Consider the following 6,000-nt stretch of genomic DNA (forward strand, 5'->3'; position numbering starts at 1 on the left):
ATGGTCAGCATTCGCCTTTTGTGTCAAACTGGATCGAGGCAGAGGTCAACGAACCACCTCTGGATTTTTCTCATGTGGCGTCCCAAAGGGACCATCACATGACTTGCGGACATCGTAGAGAGTTTAGTGCATCCAGCCCTGATGGAGACAGCTTTGCTCTCATGGTAACATGAAACGTCCATGATGAAAGGTAAGATCAGATGAAGGGAAGCTGTAATGCGACACCGCTGCCGTTGACAAGGTAGGAGCAATAAAGAGTTTGCCATCTTGGTTCCGATAGTGGAGCTTCCGTGCTATTGTTGTTTTATCCTTAACCATAAGTATAGGTGTAACTCATAACCCTGGGCTACTTTAGTGCCATATTTTGCTCTGTTTGTCTGCCATAAACTGCCATAATTATTTCAGTGAGCATGATTAATTATTTTGTACATTGAGATATATTTAATGGATGTTTCTCTGAAGGATGACAAAACAGGCTGCATTTCTAAAGCAAGACAATTTAGATGCAAAAATAAGAACAGCAATCTACTGGCTTCAAACACCGTCAATATTGACTGTGACGGACCAGAGTGTGATGCAGGAGGATATCATGGGACAATATACGCTGCAAATTAAATATTTATGAGAATTACAAATCTCTTAACAGAACTGTGGTTCAGATGTATTGTGTATGATTAATAACAGGCTTAGGTTTCTGCAAATGAGGTATTTACCCTTACTTTCTAAGTGTCATTTGCTAGCAATCATGTAATAAAACAAACAGTATCGGTAGAAGGAAACTTAATTACCATAATCATAATATTATATTCATGAATGATGAATGAATAAATATTCATCATTATAAAAATCAGTGTACTATCTTATTTTAGGGAAGAGCCAACCTGCAACATCAGTAATAGGGCGACGCCAAGAACATTTTTAATGATTGGTATGTGTATCAATTTAAAATAATAAAGTACTGTACATAGAATATAAAGCATAATCCACTTCCAGTCATTTGCTTATTGTAGGCTGTAAATCTATGCATATTACAGGAACTATACATCCAGGCAGGTTAATGTATGGGCTATTTACAAGTGAATAAAAAATGACCAATAGTCATTAAACAAAATAAGTAAAATCATAAAGATCTGTCTCTCTGCTGCAACAATAAACCATCATTGACCCCAAAGGTTGTAAAAAATTGGCCCTTGGTTGAACCTAATTGCCAACTACTGCTCCAGGTATGCCAGCTGTCAACAATGCCCCATTGTGCTCTGTTAACTGTTTCATAACACACAGCATTGCAAACAAGTGAACTCTGGAGCGCACAAACAAATAAACAGCAGCCAGTGAGTAAAGTGAGCAGCACCACTCCACCCATGTCAGTAATGGAGCCATGAAACAGAGGCATGAAATTCACAAACAGGAACAGGAGTAAATGAAAATGAAATTTGCACCAAATGGCATATAAGCTACCAAACGTTGCACCTGCAGCAGAAAAACTGAACGATAAAGCCTTACTAGTGCCACTAAAAATAGAAATCTGGCATATTGCGTGAAAGTCCAGAAGAGGAGAAGCCTGAACATCTGTGACAGAGACTTTACCTGTCGGCCTGTGCTAACTGAGGCCCTTTCTTGCCTGAGAACAGGTCTGCTGCTGGTCTGGGACTTGGACTAGTCTGTGCTGTCCTGATGCTGAAGTTGTGTTAAGCTGTGCTGAGCTGCTGCTGCTCCACCCACTCGTTCTACAGTACTCTATTAAAAGCAAATTAAACATTTTCTAACATCTGTTGTGAGTGGATGGTTTGTTAAAAGTAATATCAACAGAATGCATTTAAAGATACTAGAAGGCACTACATGTCTTTAGCAAGTCAAATCAATTTAATTTATACAACTCAAAGTCCAAAATCCACCTCAAAGGGCTCTCAATAGAAAGCAATATGAATACGTTGTGTTATTGTTTTAGTCTAAATAGGGCTGGGCAATATGGGTATTTCCTTTTTGCTTGCATTGTATCATATTAGTACAATCAAATAATGTAATCATCTTACAAATGTTAATAAAATTGTAATAATGTTCAAATAAGGACAACAAGAAAATTGTAGTTAAAAAAATTGCTATTGAAGTAATGCGCAACAGTAAGACACAGTTCATTGCATTCAAATCTGTTTGATCATGAATACAATTAATATCCTTCATAAAAGTTGAGCTTTCTCTCTCTCTCTCCTGCTTTGACTTCAGAAAAGGCAGCCAGGTGACTTATATTGAATAATAATATAGTGATACTACTACTACTAATAATGCATGTATAATACATAATCATTACAAGTAAGTTTGTTCAGTCTAATTTAGCTAACCAAGTTGATGTAGTTAGTGGCTTATGCCATGTCAAGACCTTATTTCAAAGTGAATGCTTATAAATAATACAGCTTGCTAGCTTTAGCTTTTAAATTCAGCCCAACCAAACACAGCTGTGTTAACCTATGGAACCATCAGTGACTTCCTGCCCTTTTTTTATGCGCCATCTACTGTTTGTGAACTGGTGTATGTTGTCTACTTGTGGACCTTGGTGTCACATAGGGTCATAGATTACATCAGCTTCGCCCTTAACCCAATAGCGACAGGTCTTAGAGGAGCAAAGATTATACGAAATAAAACGCTTGTTACATATCGTAACTCCAGATTCTATTCTATGAACCCTCTAAGCTGTGGGCACTCCAGCTGAAGATGCTGGACTAAATTAAAAGCAGATATGTGGTTGCACAGCCTTTATATGTCTCAAGTGTGAACGTAAGATAGGCCTGTGCAGGGCACAAGGGCGCAAACAAAAGTTTTCATTTCTGTGCATGCGTGCAGGGATGAACCCAGTAGCGACAGCTCTTGATAGCTACGCTTATACTCATAGAATCTGGAGTTACAATATGCAACTGACAAACTTTAGCCTGCAGTTGACAAAGTGAAATGAACACCACTACTGGGGTAACAAACTTGGACATAACACCACATCGACGGTAGGCCTATGTTACGTATAACTTGTACTTTAATGTATATATGTCCTAAAATGAAGCGGAAATTAGAATATGCTTTTTTCTTCAACAAAAACAGGAAACTAAATTAAATGTCTTAATAATGCCTTGACCACCCATCAGTCGTTTCAGTAGCATTGTTTTTTTTCTAATTAGTGAAAACACACACTTTTATGGTGTGTTCAGACAACCTTGAATAAAACAGAAATATGGGGCTGGACTACACTACATGCATTTTATCAACGTCGATCACAAGCCTCAGTGATTGTTCATATTTTATTATCATGTAGAGTGCAAAACTTCATATAAGAGCAGCTTGATTAAATGATCTTAACTCAAGGTCACCTTATTATCTTTTTGTTTTACCTTCTGTGGAATGAGTTCGGTGGGTTGTCAAGTTGTGGTGTAATAAAAAAGTAGTTTTATAGCTTTTTTTTTTATTGAACCATCTGGCAGCAGCTGTAATTTCTGTAAATGATTGACCAGTAACAGCAAATTATTCTTAATTTGGTCATCCTAATGACTATTCTCCACATGCTAGCCTGCTGGCTTTCACAACTGACTCTCTGCTTTGAAACAAAAACTCCAGAACTAGATTTGCAGGACAATAAATTATTGATATGCACCCAATCCATAATGGCATATAGCCAAGCCAAGATGATCACTATTTCCAATTAATGAGTTGTCAAAATTTAAGTGTTCCTTTGGGGCATCAGCTGTAGCATTTGGCATCAGATACTGCGTGAACCCAAATTGCCAAGCTGCAGATAAACTTATGAACATGAAATTGATTCTGTAGAGCAAATATCTGACTTATAACAAGACAGCCAGCAAAGCAGTTTGTGTTTATGGATGCAGCATTTATTCATTTTGGTATCAACACAAAGTAGTTGAGCTTGCAGAAATGCAAGCATCAGCTGGCACCAATGTCGCACTAACAGGTGGTTACCATGCAGTTGCCAATAAAGTTCGCTCCAACTATTTTGCTTAAAAACCGAGAATAAGCAAAGCACATTTTCACAAGAAAATAAATGATCAAATAATAACAATCTTTAACTAGTCCAGGCATAGAGGAAGCCAAACCCAGATAGCAATATCACATTCATATTTGTAAATCTGAAACTATAATTGAGTCTTATTTGGTGTTAGTATATGTAGTATTAACAAGGACAACTACACAGTTACGTTTTCAGCTGCAGTCTTTAATAAGCATGCTGAAAATAGCCCACATCTGCCGTTTTTCTTTTATGACTATGACCATTTACTGCCTGGCGGTCAAAAGCTGCCCACCACTTTTGATTCACCACTGCACTTCAATAACATGAATTAATTGACACAATTAACAAAAAGGGGGTTTGTTTGGGTTGGCATCCACAGAAAAAACCTGTGGATGCTAGTGTGGAGCCAAAAACAGACACTAAATTGAACCACAAGGTGGTGCGAAAAATGTGGTAATATGTTTCCCAAACCATCCTCTCACTAAATCTCATTACAAAACACCACGTTCAGTTATTCCGTTATTTTAATGGTGGCCTAATAGCAAAAAAAAAATCCAATTAATAAAAGTCAAAACTAAACGTCTGTAAGGTGTTAAACCAACACTTAACACAACGACAATCGAAGATTCCCTTAATGAATTTACACTTTGTCTGTATCACTCCACTTAAACTGAACCCTTTATCATTGTAAGTAGTCCCATCATCCGTCATGACTGAAACGTCCTCGGCCTCTGCCTCCTACCAATTAATGAATTGACAGCCCTTATTGAGAGCCGCTATCTGAGCCACTGCATGGTCTCCTGTCTCTGCTGCACGAGGACCCCTTTTCCGATCAGCCCAACATGCAACAATTAGGCTACGGACGGAGTTTACCGACGCAACTGGCGAATAAAACCACGCACAAATCCCCCTGAGCGAGTGTTTGGAGTCCGAATCAGACCCGTTTAAACATGTTTCATTAGCAAATATATAATCAGTGTCACAACTTCTGCTGCACGGTGAAGCATTAGCAAAACACAGAGGTTTAGTCAGTGACTGAGGCAACGCAGCCCCTCTCTTTACCAGATTGGTATTAAAGCCTTTAAGCATTCAATAGGCTCTTTAATGCATTGCGTATTTTCACTTTAAAAACTTGTCTTACCTGGTTAGCCAATGTTGTCCAGTTCTGAAATAAATTCTGTTAGGCTCTGGTTTGTTGCGAGCGTCTCCTGGCCGCAGAAATACGTCGCTTTGCAAGAAAAGCGTTATTGCAATGTAACTCAATTCCCCCCTGTATAGTTCTCTGGATGTTGCTCCGCGCCTCCCTCCACACACCGAGACTCATTGGGTAGATATACGGGCAGAAAAAGCGCGTTACCGAGAACATCAGCAGCAGTCCAGTTCTATTTGATCTTTAGATGACCAAATCATGTCTTGCTCAATGGGGCATTGGAGCGCCCGGCGAATAAAAAAACATCCACATCCCAAACATTTGGAAAATAGACTACCCCCTCCGCACTTTATCCCCCGGATAAAAGCAGTCCTTGTCACACCGGCGGAGAGTTTAATTGTTTCCCCGTTTAGTCTTCACCCACTTACGTTGCCTTAAAATCTGACAGGCCCACTGAACTGGGAGGTCTATATATAGTGTAAGGCTTATTTTAACGATGCCGGTGATGCTGCGTATCCTGCATCCCACTAACCAGTGAGAGAAGAGCGCAAAGAAAAAGCCAGGCAGTGATTTCGCGTAGTGCTGTGCATGCTCCTACAAACAAACGGACCTGTGAAACACGCTCCGTACAAAAAAATAAATAAAACCTTCTTTACATTTTTGTGTTATAGATGTAGTCCTGTACAGTCGGCTGTATCCACTGCGGTCCGGGTGGAAAGATGCAGAGCAGAGTGAGGTGCAGGCGAAGTCTCGTCCCCTTTTCTTGCGTGCACACACACACACACACACACACACACACGCACACACACACACACGGGATCTGTTTTTCGGTGCCTTCCTTACA

At 39.5% G+C, this 6,000-nt stretch overlaps 1 protein-coding gene across 1 annotated transcript in view; it reads right to left on the reverse strand.

The window, feature by feature from the left end:
* grik4 (glutamate receptor, ionotropic, kainate 4) overlaps positions 1-5,364 on the reverse strand; it is a 286,850-nt gene extending 281,486 nt beyond the window's left edge. The window contains exon 1 of the mRNA XM_068710683.1: positions 5,148-5,364. The gene's annotated coding sequence lies outside the window, so the exon portion shown is untranslated. The remainder of the gene's footprint in view (positions 1-5,147) is intronic.
* Between the last annotated feature and the right edge of the window lie 636 nt (positions 5,365-6,000).

The sequence above is a fragment of the Cebidichthys violaceus genome, unplaced genomic scaffold (assembly GCF_023349555.1).
Source record: "Cebidichthys violaceus isolate CVI_PGR_0920_01 unplaced genomic scaffold, fCebVio1.0.p SCAF_1, whole genome shotgun sequence".
NCBI classification, from domain to species: Eukaryota; Metazoa; Chordata; class Actinopteri; order Perciformes; family Stichaeidae; genus Cebidichthys; species Cebidichthys violaceus.